This window comes from Eleutherodactylus coqui, chromosome 9, assembly GCF_035609145.1.
Source record: "Eleutherodactylus coqui strain aEleCoq1 chromosome 9, aEleCoq1.hap1, whole genome shotgun sequence".
Classification (NCBI taxonomy): domain Eukaryota; kingdom Metazoa; phylum Chordata; class Amphibia; order Anura; family Eleutherodactylidae; genus Eleutherodactylus; species Eleutherodactylus coqui.
In genome coordinates this window covers 48462458-48482651 of record NC_089845.1, presented here as the reverse complement: position 1 = coordinate 48482651, position 20194 = coordinate 48462458, and positions in this window count along the sequence as shown.

Here is a 20194-nt window from a genome sequence, read left to right as displayed (position 1 = left end):
GGTGACCGAATGGCCACAGAAGTGTGACAATGTTGTGGGGGCTCCTGTGACCCCCTTGTGTGTGCGGCCGAGTATTATCCTGCTGCCTCTTGGAAGCCGCCATGAGAGGAACACATGTGGCCGGAGGATGTCCTGAACATATCACTGAGCTGTCATTGTCCCTCGTACCACTACTAGGGGGGACCGACTGTCATATGCGATGACCCCCAGACCATCACACAAGCAGGGGGCAGTGTGCCGCTCCACAGCACAGGCAGAATGGAGGCGCTCACCCTGAGGTCTCCAGATACGAACTTGGCAGTCGTCAGCGCCCAAACTAAACCTGGATTCATCACTGAAACAACCCGGTACCACTCTGTAGCAGTCCAGTTTCATCATTCATGACACCGCTGCACATGGAGGCGACGGTAGGTGTCAAGGACAGTGCATGTAATGGGCGCCATGAGACCAAATGTCCTTCAGCCAAGACCCTGGAAATGGTTCCAACAGACATAGGGATGTAACGATGGCACCCCCTGTCTCAGGATGGCAGACAATGAAACAGTTGGAGGTGCTCATACTTATTGGAAGATCAGACACTCCTCTCTACTGGTGGTCTGTCGGGGCATCCTGAGCCCGGTCACCTTGTGTGCCCTCACACATCCCCTGGTCCCAACACCTCCTAACAGTCTGATCAGATGCTCCTCTCTACTGCTGGCCTGTAGGGGGTCCTGAGCCCGGTCACCTTGTGTGCCCTCACACATCCACTGGTCCCAACACCTCCTAACAGTCTGATCAGATGCTCCTCTCTACTGGTGGTCTGTAGGGCGTGCCCTGAGCCCGGTCACCTTGTGTGCCCTCACACATCCCCTGGTCCCAACACCTCCTAACAGTCTGATCAGATGCTCCTCTCTACTGGTGGTCTGTAGGGGGCATCCTGAGCACAGTCTCCTTGTGTGCCCTCACACATCTACGGGTCCCAACACTACTTAACAGTCTGGTCAGAACGGCCAAGTTGGTCGTCAGTCCATCGATACGACCATCCAGCTTCTCACATCCCAATAATACGCCCCGCTCAGACTCCGGTAATGGGGTGAAATCTCTTCTCTGCGTCGTGGAGGCGTCTAGTGGTCAACAAGCTCTACACAAGCGGAAGAAGAGGTCACTGCACACAAGGAGACACCGAGGGCCTCTTATAGGCCAAGGGGGGGGGGGGAGAACCACTTCTAGGGCCTCAGGTGACAAGACCCTTCATCTATTAACACCACAACTCTCATCATTTGCATATCTGCCTGAGATGGAACTGCAGGACGAGGTTTGCAGCAAAACGACAACTTCTTCTAGGGCCCGGATTGTTTTTTGACAGAGTATATTTTAGCATGTCCTCATAGTCTGGTAAATGTGGGTTCATGATTAGTGAGTCTGCTTACATAATTTTTCATCCAGTTTGATTTAGATCTGCTGATTATTGATATTTGTCCATGGTCTGTATTGATGGACAATAGTTGCCATCACCATACAATTAAATCTCATCTGTTAAAAATGGCTGTTTGACAGGTTGCAATAGAAGTACACCGCAATCCCTGGTCAATGTGATAAAGGATTAAAATCACCATAATCAGACCAAGAGTTAGAAGTTCACTGATTAATCTATAGGTACCCACAGAGTACCCACAGAGCGCACTAGCACAGGCGATCGCATCGGGAAAAGAATCCATTGCTTTTAATGGAGGTATTTACATGCTGCAATTTTCTCCTACAGCGCTGCGAGAAAAAGCGATGCAAAAGAGAAAATTGCAGCATGTCCTATTTTGAGCGATTCTGTTTAAGAATTGCCCATTCTGGTCTATGGGAGCAAAAAAAAAACCCAAAAACCTCAGTTCACATGTACTTTCAAGTGTCATGCGATGTGTTTTTGCTCCCATAGGAAATAATGGGCGATTTTTCACTCGTGCTATTCACATATGTGAATATAGCAAGTACTGCAATGCATTTTTCTCAAAAAACGCATCACACTCGCATAAAAATTGCAGCTTTGCAAATGCAGTACTGTTCCAAGTGACTTGGACCGATTTCGCACTCGCCCATTGAAATGCACTCTAACATAGATAACAAATGCCATGCGGCCCCCAATGGCTCCTTGGAATTCCCCAGCTCTCCATTGCTTGGGTTGAAACCCGAGACGTGAGCACTTTGATTTGTACATTACACAACCTCTGTTACTGAGTTTAGGCAGCTTATCTCCGTATGATTCAGACAGGTCAACTCACCCAGTTTTGTAGGCAGTCACCCTATTTTTTGGCCTCCCACACCCATTCACCCCGTGATATATTGTTTTTATCCTGTTGCTGGCGAGGATGGGTAAAATTTGGGCAAACGCAGAGCAAAAAAGACAAAAATAATCCACAGCCATTATCTACTGGTTTAAAACAATACAGATTTCCTTCTCACTTTCGACTCTATTTTAGCTTTGAGCACTGGTGCTCTGGGTCGTGATTGAGGGGCACACAACATCATGATGCTGGATGGCATCAAGACCCAGTGCAGCAGTGCCCAAAGCTGAACAAGAGCTGGCAGTAGGCAGGGTGACTATAAAGTCTGACCTGGAGTCTAATTAAAGTTAGGGGTCTGATATAAATAAAGTGTTACCATGCGGCGGCCGCCGGGGCGGTTGGTCGGCGCGTTGCACGCGCTTGTGGGTCCGGGCGGCGGCGTGTGCAGCTCTATGCACGAGTCCCTCTTATGAGATTCTGTTAGGAGGCGTCGCCTCCCTCTCTCCGCCTCTGGGTGGAGGCTTCTGTTTATAAGGCTGGCAGTGAGGGCCATTCACTGCCAGTTATTGGTTTCTGTTTCAGTGTGCTAGCTGCCTACCTCTGACAGTCTCCTGTTCGCTGCTGTTGCTTTATCGGCCAGGTTATCCATCTGCCTCGGTCTGCTATATTTTCTGTTGGTTTATTCACCTACCCTTCCTGTCGGTATCCTACCCTGTTCCATCTTGGTATGCCAGCGTTCCTCCTCGGTCCCTAGCGAGTGTAGGGACCGCCGCCCAGTTGCCCGCCTGGGATTAGCCAGGAGTGGAGGCAAGTATGCAGTGACGGGTTGCGGGTAAGTTCTAGGGCGACCCAGGCTGGCGTATCATCGGGTAGGATACCGTAGCATAATAACTGGCCCCTAAAATTTCCCTACAGGTTTTTGTTTGGTCTCCAATGGAGACTATGAGCGTCCTTGGTAATCAGTTGCAGGAGCTAGTGGGCTTGATCCCAGACCTGTCCGGTCGTATGGTGGCCCAGGAGCAGTGGATGTTGGCGCAGGTTCCTGCCGCCCCATCTATTCCTGAACCCAAACTTCCTCTCCCTGAGGTGTTTTCTGGGGAGAGAAGCAAGTTTTTTGTTTTTCAGCAGGCATGCAGACTATACTTCCGGATGCGGCCTGGATCCTCCGGCTCTGAGTCCCAGAAGGTGGGATTGATTCTGTCCTTGCTGCGGGGTCCCCCCCAGACATGGGCCTACTCCTTACCTGAGAGTTCTGCTTGCCTGCAGTCTGTTGATGCATTTTTTCAGGAACTAGGAGGTATTTTTGATGAGCCGGACCGGGCGGGGTTAGCAGTATCTCATCTCATGGCGTTACGTCAGGGGCAGCAGTGCGCTGAAGACTACTGCTCTACGTTTAGACAGTATGCCGGTGAAACCTCCTGGAATGATGGCTCCCTCAAAGATGTGTTTTTGTTGGGTCTTTCTGATGCTGTCAAGGATCTAATTATTTCCCATCCCGCTCCCATAACACTTAATTATTGGCAGTAAAGGCTGACAGGAGACTGAGATCTAGAGAAAAGGAACGTCAGTCCTGTAAAACTAGGGAGTCCTGCAGACCTGCTCCCACTTCTCTTATGCCAACTCCTGGGGCCGAGCCTATGGAAGTGGACCATCTATGTCCTGGGGAACGGCGACAGTTCGGGATGACTCACCATCTTTGCCTCTACTGTGGGGAAGACAGACATCAAGTAGCAACCTGTCCACAGAAGCAATGGGAACATCAGCCTGAAGCGGCGGAAGAACTACTGATCCTAAGTGATTCTCTTAAGGGTCGCCTAGAGTCACAGGTACTCCCTAGGTTGTTGGTGCCTTGTCAGATTGGCTTCCGGAATTTTATTCGGTCCGGTCAAGCCTATATTGATTCGGGTGTTGCAGACAATTTGATTAATTTAAATTTTGTCAGACCTCTAATAACCGAATTTTCCATGCTGAAGCCCCCCATGCGCTTCATTGGTATTGATTCAACCCCTCTCTCCGCAGGTGTTGTTAAATGGAGGACTCCTATTCTGCAGTTCACTGTGGGTGTTCTCCATTCTGAGAATTTGTCTTTCCTAGTTATGGAAAAGATGTCTATTGATGTGGTGCTTGGTATGCCCTGGTTGGCACTGCACAATCCCCAATTCGATAGGTCCACCCGGGAATTGACTCATTGGGGGTTGTCCTGTCATAATCACCTAACTACTATAGCCATGTGCTCCGCAGATACTGTGCTTATTCCGGAATATTTGTCGGATTTTCAGGACGTATTCTCCAAAAAACTGTCTGAGGCTTTGCCTCCCCATAGGGAGTGAGACTGTGGTATTGATCTAATTCCCGACAGTCCCATCCCTAAGGGAGCCATTTTCAATTTGTCAGGGTGGGAGCACGAAGCCCTTAAGTCCTATATCTCGGAGTCTCTGGTCAAACGACATATCCGGCCATCCAGGTCCCCTGCCGGGGCAGGCCTCTTCTTTGTTGAGAAGAAGGATGGGACATTGAGGCCTTGTGTGGATTATCGGGCCTTGAATAAAATCACAGTGAAGAACCAGTGCTCCTTGCCCCTAATTCCTGACTTGCTGAATCAGGTGGTTCTCCAAACTGGACTTAAGGGGGGCTTACAACTTAATTCGCATTCGAGAGGGAGATGAATGGAAGACTGCGTTCAACACCCCGTTAGGGCATTTTGAATGTCCGGTCATGCTCTTCGGACTCTGTAACGTCCCCGCTGTGTTTCAGGGTTTTATGAACACGGTTTTTCATGACTTCCTGGGGGTATTTCTGGTCATATAGCTTGATGACATCCTGGTGTATTCTCCTGACTGGGATTCACATGTGCAGCACCTGAGGTTGGTCCTGACCCGTTTGCGCGAGTATCAATTTTTTGTCAAGTTGGAGAAATGTACATTTGGTTCTAAACAAGTGTCTCCCCTTGGTTATGTGATTTCACCCACGGAGATTCAGATGGAGTCTGATAAAGTAGCTGCAATCTCCCAATGGGTCAGACCAGACAACCTTAAGGCTCTTCAGCGGTTCTTGGGTTTTGCAAATTTTTACCGCAAATTAATTAAGAATTACTCGGTTATTGCTCAACCCTTCTCCGACCTGACTAAGAAGGGGGCCGACTGAGTAAAATGTTCGCCTACAGCCCTAGAGACCTTTAGTCATCTAAAAAGGGCATTTACGACTGCCCTGGTGTTAATACAGCCGGACGTGCGACTACCCTTTTTCATTGAGGTAGATGCGTCTGAGGTGGGGACAGGGGCAGTATTGTCGCAGGAAGTCAGTGGGAGATCTGGGCATAGCCCATGTGCGTTCTTTTCGCGGAAGCTTAGTTCAGCAGAACGCAACTATGACGTGGGCAATCGTGAGTTACTGGCAATCAAATGGGCTTTAGAAGAGTGGTGACACCATCTTGAGGGTGCTAGACACCCTATTACCGTGTATACTGATCACAAGAATTTGGTATATCTTGCCAATGCTAAAAGACTCACAGCTCGTCAAGCCAGGTGGGCGTTGTTGTTCACCAGGTTTAATTTCGTCGTGACATATATCCCAGGAGAGAAGAATGTGAAAGCAGACGCCCGGTCATGGAGTTTCGGGGTGCCGGAAAGTGAGACTATGACCCCCGAGAATATCTTGGCACCTGGCGTGGTGGCAGCTGTAGAATCTAACTTCGTCCCTCAACTACAGAATGCTCAGCAGGACGCTCCCTCGGGGGTGCCAGAGGGCAGATGGTTTGTGCCAGAGACCTTACGTCTTAGAGTCATGGATGAATCTCACTCATCGGTTCTCGCAGGTCATCCAGGGTTTCAGGGAACCCTGGATCTCTGTTCTAGACACTTCTGGTGGCCAGGCATGTCTCAGGAGATCCGCGACTTTGTTAAGGGATGCTCTGTCTGTGCACGCAATAAGAGTCAGCGTCGTCCTCCAGAGGGCCCTCTAAGACCGTTATCGGTACCTTCTAGTCCGTGGTCGCAGTTATCGGTAGATTTTATCACTGAGCTACCGGAATCCCAGAAGTGCACCACTATCTTAGTGGTTGTCTACCGGTTCTCAAAGATGGCACATTTTGTGGGATTAAAGAAGCTACCTTCGGCAAAAGAGTTTGCAAGATTTTTGTAAAAGAAATAATTCGCCTACATGGGGTTCCCCAAAACATTGTGTCTGATCGCAGGGTTCAGTTTATGCAGCAGTTTTGGTGTGCCTTCTGCAGAAACCTGGGAATGTCACTTTCCTTGTCGTCAGCATTCCACCCGCAAACTAATGGTCAGACTGAGCGGAAGAACCAAGATTTAGTGCAATATTTACGGTTGTTTGCTGGCGAAAAGGCTCATCAGTGGGCAGAGTTCCTGCCGTTGGCAGAGTTTGCACTAAACAACCGCACTTGTTCTTCCACTGGGGTATCTCCATTCTTTTGTGTATACGGTCAGCATCCTCGCTTCCTTACAGCGATCCCTACTCCATCTGTCTGTCCTGCAGATGATGCCGCCACAGATACGCTGCAGGGAGTATGGGAAGAGGTACAGAAAAAAACTTGGAAGCAACAGGGGCTCGTATGCAGTTGCGTAGTGGGAAGAGTCTGTCTGTATCCAAACTTTACAGGGTGGGACAGAAGGTATACCTGTCTTCTAAAAATCTCAAATTAAGGGTCCCATCTTTGAAGCTGGCGCCGCATTACGTGGGTCCCTTTTCTCATCACACGTGTGGTGAACCCGCTCGCCTACGAACTGGGTTTTCCAGCTACATGAAGGGTTCACAGGGTGTTCCATAAGTCTTTATTGAAACCGTTTGTCCCTGGGGTTAGCCAGGAGTGGAGGCAAGTAGGCAGGGACAGGGGTTGCGGGTAGGGTGACCCAGGCTGGCGTATCATCGGGTAGGATACCATAACCTAAAGAGGTCTGTAGTCTGAATATATTTAGGGCTTCTGTTCTGGGGTCTGATAATAATATAAGGGATCTGACTATATTAAGTGAGTCTGGGATTTAAAATTAGGGGTCTTGATCAGTGGTCTGAATATACCGTATTTATTGCCGTCCCTTTATATAAGCCACACCCCTTGGAAAGGCCCTTCCCATTTTCGATGATCTGCTGCTTAAGTGTGTAAAGTGCTCTCCTAAGTTGACATCTCATGAGGCTACATAGATAATATTGCCCTTAGTGTCCCAGTCAAATAAGGGCCCGAAACTGCTGTTCCATTTAGTTCGTTGACAGCACCAGAGATTGTCAAATGCTGTTATCTGTTATCTCTGGCACTGCCACTGGAATGAATGGAACAGCATGCAGGACCTTTGGGACCTCCTATTCTCATGATCGTTGGGGACCTAGCAGATGGTCCCCACCGATCAAAAAGTTATCCTCTATCCTATGAGTATGGAATAACTTTATATCTTAGCACAACTCCTTCACTTACAGTGGTACTACCGTAGCTTCATGGTTACAATATTTAGATGAGGCACAACATCTTAATGGTTACATTACACAGAAGAATAAAACCCAAACAAAATATACCACTGGATAAATACAGCACTCTCTTTAGTCCCTGTTAACGTCACAGGAGCTCTTACCCAGTACTATGCTACTTCACACAGGCCTCCACTTGGAATCTTCTCCCTACTGGACAGCAGGATGGTCTCTGCTCCTCAGATCCTGCTCTCAAGAGCCCCCACTATACCACCCCGCCAACTAACAACTAAGCTCAGTCAACGTTTCTCCAAGGTCAACCCAACGATACCACAATACAGATCTCAGAGACACCAGACCTCCAGCTATTAGTTTGTCCATTCTATCCCCCCATCCTCCAGACTGGCGCCACCAAGTATCATGACACACTGTCTAGATGTTTGGCAATATAAGGGCTTCATATGTACAATATAACATGAACAACACATATATATGCACAAGCAGAAATAGGTATATAACCAAGCGGTCACCCAGATGACTATACAGGACAATTAGAGAAATAGACAAATATTTATAAAGGATACATCCTCTGTCCTTGTGTTATAGAACAGGAATATAAGGGTCACACCCATTACGATGTGATAAACCCCTTTTTATAAATGCAATAAATATTGTATTTTGTATGTCCCTTATTTTGCAATAACAATAGATGTCACTTTATGAAGTTAAAATAGCACCAGCCTCCCGGGAAGTAAAGGGACCTACACTTCCACTGACAACCAAGCTAGTAAATGGGACACTGGTGTCTGGGGGTAGAGAGTGAGAGTAGCAACTAACTGCAAGCTGGTATGGCAGGTGGTGGCAACAAGAAAACAGAGTAAATGCTGCTGGTACCAACTAGCAGCAAAAGTAGCTGTCGCGGCTTGTCTGTTGCAACAACGTCGTGGCATGGTGGCTTCAACACAGGCAAAGACCTGTTGCCTTGTTAAGCAGGTCAAGGATTAATGCATCATGTGCAGAGTCTGCTGGTGCTGTCTGCCTTGCTGCATGGATGCATGCTGGATTAGCCATGCCTGAGAGTAGGGTGGAGGTGTGGTTTTCTATTCACTCTGCCATTGTTTCAGATGCAGATTGGCTATATATTCTCACCCCTCCTGGTGAGCAGTGCTGCTTATTCCGTTCCATAGTGGAGTGCTTGGAGTTTGGAGCTCTGCTGTGCTGGGTGTTTTTTCAACTTGCAAATAAGTTGCTACTGGTTCCTTTCCAGTTTGTTTTGTTGCTTTTCTTTTCTGTTTTGCTTTGCGTGTCGGTGCATCTCTCCAGGGGTTCCTATAGGGACAATCAGGGCCAAGAAAGAAGACTGCTGGGCTGCCTTTTATCGAGGCGATGTCCCCGCTTTAGGCAGGGACCCATCACCCACCCTGCTAAGATAGGGCCAGGCATCCTTTCCTCTCCCTGGAGTGGTGCTACCGTCTCGCATAGTGTGGTGTGCAGCTATTTTCTACCATACGTACGTTCCCTGTCGCTATGTGGAGTGCTGTACTCTGGTGTCGCACGGGCCTTACTTCTTGGTTACATACTTCGGTTGTGGTGCGCACTGTTCATCAGTGCAATAGTCGATCAGCTACAGTCGTGGTTATTATCACCCTGCGTCCGTGCTGAGCTGAGTGCTCATGTGCTGCACGGACGTGACAGTAGCCAACTCCCTGAGTTATGGATTGAAGAGCCCTAGGGGAGGACTGTGCCAGGCAACTGCAACTAGAAGAGAAGAAAGACAGGGAAGTGCGACTGCAGCAGGAGTCACATGGGGATCAGCGCTTTTTCTTGATTGGAAGACCCTGTGCTAGAAACCCTGCCCGATCCCCTGATATTTTCCTAACTGTGAATGTTGCCTGCTGAAGCAGGATCGTTGCAGCCACAAGCTCCTGCTAAGTAACAAGCCCTCTTTTAAGATGGTAATGATCTGGGCCCCTGCCATGGGCCCCCTGCCCAAACTGTCCATATTATAATCCACCATTGCTGGGAGTTGTAGTTTTACAACAGCTGTTTATGCAGCTCCAATTAAACTAAAAAGATGTATAAAATCATATATAAGAAGCTCCCCTAGTGGTGGTTTTAGGTAGTAAGAATTTTAGCACTTAAAGGGAATGCATCATGAAAATGCAGTCCGTTCTGCAGGTCCCATTGGACTTTTAAGCTCAGAATGAGCAAACATTTAAGTGACTAAAGTACAAATTATACGGAGCCCTTTCCCACAAGACTTTGTATCAATCAGCTCAGCTCCTCCCCAATAACAGGTGGCCTGTAGAATATATTGCATTTTCATGGTAACAGGTTCCCTTTAACCTTAGGATGGGATGCAGGGGATTTGCAGCCTTTTACAAGAAAAACAGAGTTCCAACATCTATAAAACACTAATTTGGCTATGGGTCCCATAATGCTTTGCATCTGGACTGAATGTATTGTAATTATCTGTCTGAGCATGTCTCATATATCGTATGTGATATTGGGAGCAATGCATTGAATGCAATCACTGTCTTGTTATATAGTCACTACGTTTTCAAACAACTTATACTTACATGACAGCCAGTTTGATAACTAGCAAAACTGCTATTTACTTAGAATTCCATTTTTGTGCTGAAAATTACTCCACAACGTTACCTCCCTTCCTTCTAGCTTGCTGTCAGTTGATTGACAGGAGATATGGAGAGTTTAGAACAAAGGAGGAGGATGGGAATGAGTCTCAATTGTTGAACTGTATAGAGAGCAGAGGGAAGGAGGAGGGATCTAAGTCACTTTTTACTATGTTTTAGCTACAATCACATCTCCACTGCTCACTCTTGCTGTAGACTGTCCTATACATGTTTGTGTGCCCGTAACAAATATTTAAAGAGCAGAAGTCTTTGTGTACAGTCTGTATAGCAGCAGCTCCTTCCACTAATCCTGAGAGGATTGAGAATCAGATGTACTCCCTGCGTAGGGAAAAATACAGGATATGGGCTTATTCCGACGTATGTATATCGGCCGGGTTTTTTACGCCCGGCCGATAAATGCTGTCTCTCTCTGCAGGGGGAGGAGGCGGGGTGGGCCAGAAGCAGTGCACTGAGCTTCCGCCCCCTCTCTGCCCCTCGCCACTATTTGCAATGGGATGGAGAGGGACTGGGGAGAACTTAGCTTCGCCCCGTCCCGCCCCTCCCATTGCAAACAGTGGAGAGGTGGCGAAAGCTCAGTGCGCTCTCCCTTGCAGAGAGGGACAGCGTATATCGGCTGGGCGTGAAAACCCGGCCGATATACGCAAGTCGGAATAAGCCCTGCAAGTCATATAAGGGCCAGATATAGTGTTATTCATCATATAGACACTCAGCAGCATATTCTAAAAACTCCTCTGAAAAGCTATATATACTTTTATTAAGCATTTGTGATTATTATGTGTACAGTCATCATCCACACATAATATGAAAATATTAGCAGCCCTCATTACACAACCTACACAATTATTATCCTCTGATTATAACTGTTCAGAATCAGAGGGGAATCATTCTGTTTCTCTGTATTCCGTAGAGAGTAGGCAGTGGTATTCCTCACGGCGCAGAACGCCAGCCGACTCAGTTGTTTATGTTAAAGTCTAGAATTAAAAAGGTATTTACTCTGCAAATATAATGGGACACATCAATGCCGTGTCTTTGTGGCTCCAGTTTTCTATTTGTGAATATAACATAACATTTACCAGATCTAATTGACTATATTTTTGCAAGTTTGTATTTAACCCTTTTAAAACCAAAGATTTTTTTTTTTCTCCAACTTGCAAAAGCCATAACTTTTTTCATTTTTCCGTCGACATAGCTGTAAGAGACAAGTTGTCTATTTATTGGCACCACTTCAATAACTTTATCATGTACTGAAGAACTTTTACAAACTTTCAAATGGAGTGAAATAAAAAAAAACACAATTGCGCAAATTTGTGAAGGGTTTCTTTTTACGCTAGTAACACCTGATAAAAATGACATGATCACTTTATTGTATGGATCAGTATGATTACAGCAATATCAAATTTATATCGTTTTTTTTTGTATGTTGTACTACTTAAGAAAAAACAGGTTTGTTAGAAAAATTGATTTTGTTGCCATTCCCTAACAACCATACCTTTCTTATTTTTCCATCCATAGGGTTGTGTAGGCTTGTTTTTGCAGGTTGAGTTTATGTTCTCATTGGGTACATTCATCTTTTTACTCACTTTGTATTCTATTTTTTTTTTAAGTGATAGGGTGCCCAAAATCTGCAATTCTGGCCCTGTGCATTCTTTTTTCTTACTGAGCTCAACATGTGGTATAAATAGTGTGATATTTTAATAATTTGAACATTTACAGATATGATCATAGCCACTGTGTTTTTTATTGGAAAAATGCCTTTTTTAACTTTTAATTTTATATTTTCTTTAACTGATTTTCTTTTTAAATAAATCTTTAATCACGTTTTAACTTCCAATAGGGGATTTGAACTTGTGATCACTTGATTGCTTGTCCTATTGTTTATACTGCAATACTTCTGTATTATTGTATAGTACATTTTATTGTTGATTATTAACTAGAAAATTGCCCTTAGTGAGTACCTGCCCGCTCGGGAGCAAAGATTCGGCTGCCGGCGGCGGGCAGGGAGCTGCGGGGGAGAGCGGGGAGGAACGGAGGGGAGATCTCTCTCCCTCTATCCCCCTCGCTCCCCCCTGCTGACTGCCGCAACTCACCTCTCACCCGCGCCGGCAGCCGAACCTTTTCTCCCGAGCGGGGAGATACTCGCTAAGGACAATGCTCGATCGCGCAATTGTCCTTAGCGAGTATGCTCGCTCATCTTTATTATTAACCCTTTCCAATCCACTGTCTGACGTCTGAAGACATTATGATTTAAGGCTGTACAGCTTAGATGTTGGAAGACATTCGTCGGGGTTCTCTTACTGTATATTGCCAGCCTCATGCAGTACTGGCTTTAGCCAGCAGATAGCATGGTTGTATAGCCACAGAAAAAAAGAGTAAGCCCCCTAGGAAAACCAGGACACAAATTGGATTGGAAAGGGTTAAACCTTGCCGTAGGGCCTTATAGGCATCCATGCATGAGAGCTCGAGGGGCCTTCATTAGGCCTCAGGCCAACCCACTGGCATCCGACAAATCCTAGTGCTTGGATGAAGAGATCATGTAAATAGTTAGCAGCCGTAATCAGAGCTAACTCTGTTCAGTCCCATTGGCGGCAACTTTCAGCTGCTGAAAATTGGCTCCCGAGCTTAATCCGTACACCATTCGTGACTGCATGACGTATGTTTACATTATGTGGTCAGGAAGGGGTTAACTTTAAGGGGAACTAAACTTTTAATCTTTTTTTCATAGCTTGATAGTACAAGTGAAAATAACAAACTTTCTAGTATATAGATGGAATAGACAGAAGGGCGGGCCTTAAAAGGAGCCCCAAACAGAGAGCAGGTCAAGAAAAGTGACTCGTGGCTCCTAGTCCTATCCTAGCAGCAGTCCAAAGAACTTTTAAGAAGCTGAAGCGTGAGAGCCATAGTGTCCACAGAAGCCCTCCTCTTCTCTGCCCCTGTCGCACGAGGCCATACAGAGTTCAGAATAAGAGCGGACGCCGGACATACAACAATATAGATTTTTATTACAACTAATAATGGCAGGGAAATATACTTAAGGAAAATAAACAGTTGGTAAATGTTGCATAACTTTAACCCTTCCCAATCCACTGTCTGACATCTAAAGACATTATGATTTAACGCTGTACAGCTCCAAAGTTGGAAGACGTCCATCGAGGTTCTCTTACTGTATCTTGCCAGCCTCTCTGCTGTCGGAGCCTATCCAACGTGTCACCTCATGCAGTACTGGCTTTAGCCAGCAGATAGCGCCGTTTTATGAAGGCAGAAAAAGAGTAAGCCCCTAGGAAAACCAGAATACAAATTGGATTGGAAAGGGTTAACATTTTGTTCTACAAGCCTATCACTAGCTAACTATCACAAGACTTCGTATACACATCTGGTGATAGTTAGCTGATGATAGTCAGGATTGTAGTTATTGTAATTGTCTTTGTTAACCATAAGCAGTTAAATGACAATATCTTTCTCTGTATAATGAGTTCTATCACGCTTCTGCAGAAGATATGAACTCAAAGGTGGCAGTTTGATGCACACAGTCTGTATCTAACAAAAAGATTTTCTGAGAACTTTGTCCGCAGAAGGCGAACAGATATATGTTTGATACAAAGTTCCAGCAGAGCTCTGTTTTTTCCAACAATGTACAATTGCCAATAAATGTGCTCATGTCCGACTGTATAGCATGATATGTCCCTGTCTTTCTATCAGGTCTGCTCAGTGTTTGTCACTATTTATTTGTGTGCAAATGCTTGGTTTTTATTGAGGACCGTCCTCACTTACGGTTGCAAGGATAAGCATTTCTAACAGACTTTTCTGGTTCTGGTTCAACACCATCGCAGCACAATCCTGCACTCTCTTGATGCTTCGTCATGACTCCATTGCAGACCTCCATATTTAGTTCAGCAGTGATAGCTTGCTTGATGCAGTGACAGCTCAGACAGTGACAAACAGCACCCACAGTTGCTAAGCTGTCCCTTGTCTAATGTAGCTTCACAATGTCTTAAAGAGATATTTTCATCTTGTAAGTGATGTCATATCACTAATATATGCTATGACTATATGGTCAGTGGTGTCTGACTTCTGGGACCCCCACCAATCCTGATTTAGGACTGTGTCCCCTTAACTGTCTTCCCCTGCACCACAGCACTCTTGGCCACCCACTCTGCCATGAAGCAGGGAAGTGGGGCATCCACTTGACATGCAGAGGGTGAGTTTGATTTGCTATCAGCCCAACTTTGGAAAGTACACATGGACTGGTGATGGGTCTGTATACTTTAATATGCCAGGGCTGATTTTAAGTCCCAGTTCGTCCCTGGCCACATGACCATAGTTTATTCTGAAAAGTTATTTGAATGTTTAGTTATGCTTTGACAAAGGTACTAATTCTATAGCATAGGCACTAAATAAGACAAACATGTCATACGCATGCTGCAAGCTGTCTGTTATGAGGGAAACTGCAAAAACTGACTGTAAAATGCTCTATAAATACAGTTTGCCACAAGTCCCTGCTTAGGGCCTCATGCCCACGAGCGTTGCGGAATTCTGCTGCGGATTTACGCTGCTGGAGTATCGCGTTTAAAAACACGAGTGATCACGGAATTCGACAGCGGATTTGCATGGTCTCCATTAATACTATATTACGGCCATGATGGACTCCGCCTGCAGAATATCGCAGCGGAGTCCGTCACGGCGCCCCATACTTACCTCCTGGATTCGCTGTGCGGGACTCGCCTGACACGCATGCGCAGTACAGCGCATGACGTGGGCGGGGTCACGTATTCACGCGATACTTCCGCTGTACTGACAGCGGAAGTATAGCGTGACAGCCAGCTTCCACTGATTACAATGTATTCCCCCGACAAATAGGACATGCCGCAGTTAATTACACGCTGCGGAATTCCACCGTGGAATTCCGCAGCGTGAACATTCAGTTATTAGGTTCACTAGAACCTAATAGCTGCGGTGTAACGCTATATGCGGCGGAAATCTGGCTGTGGGCATTAGCCCTTAATGGAGACCTCCCGCTGCGGAAATCCGCGGTGAAATAGAACATGACACAATTTTTTTTCCTGCAGTGGAAATCCGCGGCAGAATTCCACATGTGAGCATTGGCAGCAGGAAAGCTATTAGGCTCAATAGAACCTAATAGCTGCGGAATTCAGCTGTGGGAAACGCAGCAGAAATCCTTCCCTGGGCATTAGCCCTTATTAAGCTTATTTGTAAAACGTGTAGTACACATGTCCACATGGAAGCCCAGTAAGCAGCTACAGGAGTCACAATCTACTGACTTTCCATCTATTGTACAAAGCATTCTAAAATATTTTTCATTAAGGCTGCCTGTCCACGTGCGTTGCGGTATCCTGCGGCGGATCTCCACCGCGGGAGCCGCCACCTGGGAGCAGGAGCCGGCAGACGGATCTCCACGGTGAGCCTATCTGACAGGCTGACCACGGAGAATCGCAGCAAATCGCAACATGCTGCGAGAATCGCAATGATTCTCCGCTCGTGGACAGGTCATGTTTTCAGGATATCCTATAGTAAGAACCCCTGTGGCAATGTGTGAGGCACCGACAATAATTACATCACCTGTGTAGTACTGAGGAGATCCTGAAAACATGACCTGTTGGGGTGCCTTCAGGACTGCCGTATTTTGTCCCATTGGTTCAGAAAATATTCAAGATGATAGAATACACATACAAGATTAAACAAACGCGAGTGCAGCAGATAATTATCTCCATAGCACTGAGTAGTATATACATTAATGTAGTATAACTCGTCAGTCTAGTAATAGATTGTAGATTTGATTGGCAAGGATGATCCATTATTATCATTTTCCATATGCAAAGCATGTTTAGCAATGGGCAGGTGTTCATTCGTCACTCCTCCCAAACTGGCAGCGCAGCTTTCATTGCCAAATTCATTATGGGTTCTGATTAGGATTGGACAGGGACTAAAAAGTTCTCCTGCTATGTAAACCACTCAAAAAATCGTAGCTCCTTTATTTATCCATCGACGTCGCTGTATGAGGGCTTGTTTTTTGCGGGACGAGTTGTATTTTTCAATGGTACTATTTTTTGTACCTTTTATTTTATTGAAAAACTTTTTAAAAATTCTTAGCGGAGAGAAATGGAAAAAAAAACGACATTCCACCATCTTTCAGTGCGTCCTGTTTTAAGCGCTGCGGAATAAGTTGGCGCTATACAAATAAAGATTATTATTATTTATTATTACAGCGCACAAAGTGCAACAAAAACGACCTGATATTTTTATTCTATGGGTCAGTACGATTACTACAATACCAAACTTATATAGTGTTTTTTGTTGTTTTTTTTTGCTGTAGTATTTTTTTTTTAAGATATTTAATTTTTTTCAATTATTTTCTGCGGTCATTTTGTGCGCGCAATACCTTTTTTTATTTTTTTGTCGACGTAGTTGTGCAAGGGCTAAATTTTTGCAGGATGTCCTGTAGTTTCCGATAGTATCAATTTGGAATACATACAACTTTTTGATTGCTTTTTATTGCATTTTGTCTGGAAGACAGGGTAACTAAAAAAGTGTAATTCTGGCGTTCTTTATTTTTTTTTTCAGACGACGTTCACCGTGCAGGAAAACTAATGCACTACTTTGATAGATCGGACTTTTACGGACGTGGCGATACCAAATACATATTTTTATTTTATGATTTAGATTTTTTTAATAATAGATATGGCAAAAGGGGGGTGATTTAAACTTTTAAAATAACTTCTTTTTTTTTTTTACAATTTAAAAAACTTTATAGATCTTTTTTCTTTTTTTAATTTGAAGCCCCCTGGGGGACTTTAACATGCGATGCTTTGATCGCTCCTGCAGTATGACGTAATGCTATAGCATTACGTCATACTGTTTTTTACAGGCAGTCTATCAAGCCACCCTGTGTGGATGGCTTGATAGGCAGTCTGCTAAGGCAGCCCTGGGGCCATTCATTAGGCCCCCGGCTGCCATGACACCTGCACGGCTCCTCCGATCTCACCGCGGGGGGGCCGTGTGGGACCCCCAAACAGCGTTGGGGGATTTAAATGCCGCTGTCAGAATTGACAGCGGCATTTAAAGGGTTAATAGCCGCGAACGGCCGGCACGGCTATTGCCCGCGGGTATCAGCTGTAATAAACAGCTGACGCACGCGCTGTATGGAGGGAGATAGCGGCGCTACCTCCCTCCATACACGTTGTTACCATACAGCGCGGCACGGGATCCGGCGGTCGGCGCGCATCGCTCCGGCGTCGGCTCCAGCAGCCTGGAGCCCTGTGTCGAGGTTATCCCAGCAGCTTGGGACGGCCGGTGGGCGGCGGCATGGGCGTGTCCACCCGTAGGGTGCCGCCCGCACTCCTCCGTTCGTCTTATACAGCAGTGGGTGGAGTTGCCTCCTCCCACTCTCCGCCCGGGGGCGGAACCTTGTGGTTAAGAGACTGGCAGGGATGTGAGCTCACTGCCAGTTATTGGTTCTGCTTTCAGCTAGTCAGTCTGTCTGCAGTTTACCTCAGCCAGTCACTAGTTGTCTGTCAGCCCTGCTATCCTTTCTCAGCCTGTTTCTGTTGGTCCTGTTAGCCCCTAGTCTGGTCTGTCCCAGTCAGCACTAGTTGCTATTCGGGTCCTGTCTATCTGCCTGTGAGCTCCATCTCCAGCCCTGCTTGTACTTGTAAGTTTTGTTGGTTTGTTACACCTGCCTCTTCTGTCGGCACTCTGTCCCCTGTTAGTAGTTCCAGCTAGGCAGTCGCCAGGTCCCTAGCCAGTGCAGGGACTGCCGCCCAGTTGTCCGCCTGGGGTTAGCCAGGGCCGAGGCAAGTAGGCAGGGACAGTGGGGTGCAGGAGATCAGGGCACCCCAACTGGCGCTCGGGGGGCAGAGTGCCGTAACATAATAACTGGCCCTTAAAATACCTTTTTTTTCATGGCGGCGATCAGCGCCCTTGCAAACCAGCTGCAAGACCTGGTGCCGGTGATCCGGGATTTGTCAGCTCGCATGGTGGCCCAGGAGCAGTGGGCGTTGTCGCAGGGGCAGAACGCCTTTACCAGTCCCGAACCCAAGTGCCCTCTCCCCGAGGTGTTCTCTGGGGAGAGGAACAAGTTTTTCGTTTTTCAACAGGCGTGTCGCCTGTTTTTTCGGATGCGTCCCCGTTCTTCGGGCTCAGAGGCCCAGAGGGTCGGGCTTATAATGTCCCTGCTGCGGGGCTCTGCCCAGACTTGGGCCTTTTCTATTCCCGAGGGTTCCCCCTCCCTGCAGTCGGTGGACTCCTTTTTTCAGGAACTCGGGGGCATCTTCGATGAGCCGGACCGAGTGGGGTTGGCGGTTTCACGGTTGCTGGCGCTGCATCAGGGGTCGCTTTGTGTGGAGGATTATTGCTCCAGTTTCAGACGCTATGCGGGCGACACTGCATGGAACGAGAGTGCCCTGAAGGACGTTTTTCTACAGGGTCTCTCGGACGCGGTCAAAGAGCTGTTGATCTCCCATCCCATTCCCGGGTCCTTAAAGGAGGCCATGGAGCTAGCGGTGAAGGCAGATAGGAGGCTCAGGGCTGGGAAGCAGGACAGGCAGACCAGTAGAGTCAGGGAGGTCGTTTGTCCGGTTCCTTCCTCTTCCGTACCAGTCTCTGTTCCCGAACCTATGGAACTGGACCCGCTGGACCCCAAGGAGCGACGCCGAGTTCGGTTATTGCATCATCTCTGCCTCTACTGCGGGAAAGCTGGACATCGGGTGATAACCTGCCCCCTGAGGCCTCAGCGCCCACAGTCTGAATCGGCAGAAAGACTCCCAGTCCTAGGCGATTGCAGGGAGGGTCGCCTAGGACCACAGGTACGTCCTAGACTTCTAATACCCTGCCAGGTTAGATTCCGGAACTTCTCCCGCCTAGGGCAGGCATTTATTGATTCCGGAGCAGCCGCTAACCTGGTAAGCATGCGTCTTGTTGAGCCCCTGAGGGCAGAATTTTTGGCGCTGAAGACGCCAATTCGTTTTGCTAGCATTGATGCTACTCCTCTGGCTTCGGGCTTGGTACGATGGAGGACCCCAGTGTTACAACTCACTGTGGGGGGTCGCCATTCGGAAGGTCTATCATTCCTGGTAATGGAGAAAATGTCGGTAGACATGGTACTAGGGATGCCGTGGCTGGCGTTGCATAACCCCCAATTCGATTGGGCCACTGGGGAGCTAACCCAGTGGGGCCCGTTCTGCCATAGCCATCGCGCTTCCCATCCTCCCTGCTCAGTCGAGACCGCACTCAGTCCCCGAGGTCCCACTTACCTTCACACCCCGTCCGCCTGCCCTGCTGCTGATGTCGCCACCGATGCCCTGCAGGGGGGACGGAAGAAAGGGGTGGGGTCTCGTATGCAGTTGCGTTGTGAGGAGAGTCTGTCGGTGGTTGAGCCGTACAGGGCGGGACAGAAGGGGTACCGGTCCTCTGGAAATCGCAAAAGGAGGGGTCGCAGGGGGTTCCATAAGTCTGTGTCGAAACCTGTTGTCCCTTCGGTGATGCCCACCTCCGGTCCCCCGCCGCCCACCCCGGTCCGTGATGAAGTTGAATACGAGGCCCAGGAGATCCTGGATTCTCGCCGGGCTACAGGAACCTTACAATATTTGGGGGCCCGGAAGAGTTTTTTGGAGTATGATAGCTCAGATGACAGTGATTTTAAAGTTGGAGATGCCTCAGATTTTGAAGGCAGCGTCATTGGTAGCGAGGATGGGTCAAAAGACAGTGGTGAATGGTTGGACATTGACTCGGAAGACGACCTGAAACATGACGATATGTCAACGGTTGGCCCTGAAGGAAATGGGGCAGCCACAGACTACCGAAGTCATGGACCTGAGGATCAGTCCATGGTGACCGCCCAGGTGGGTCACATTCTCGGGT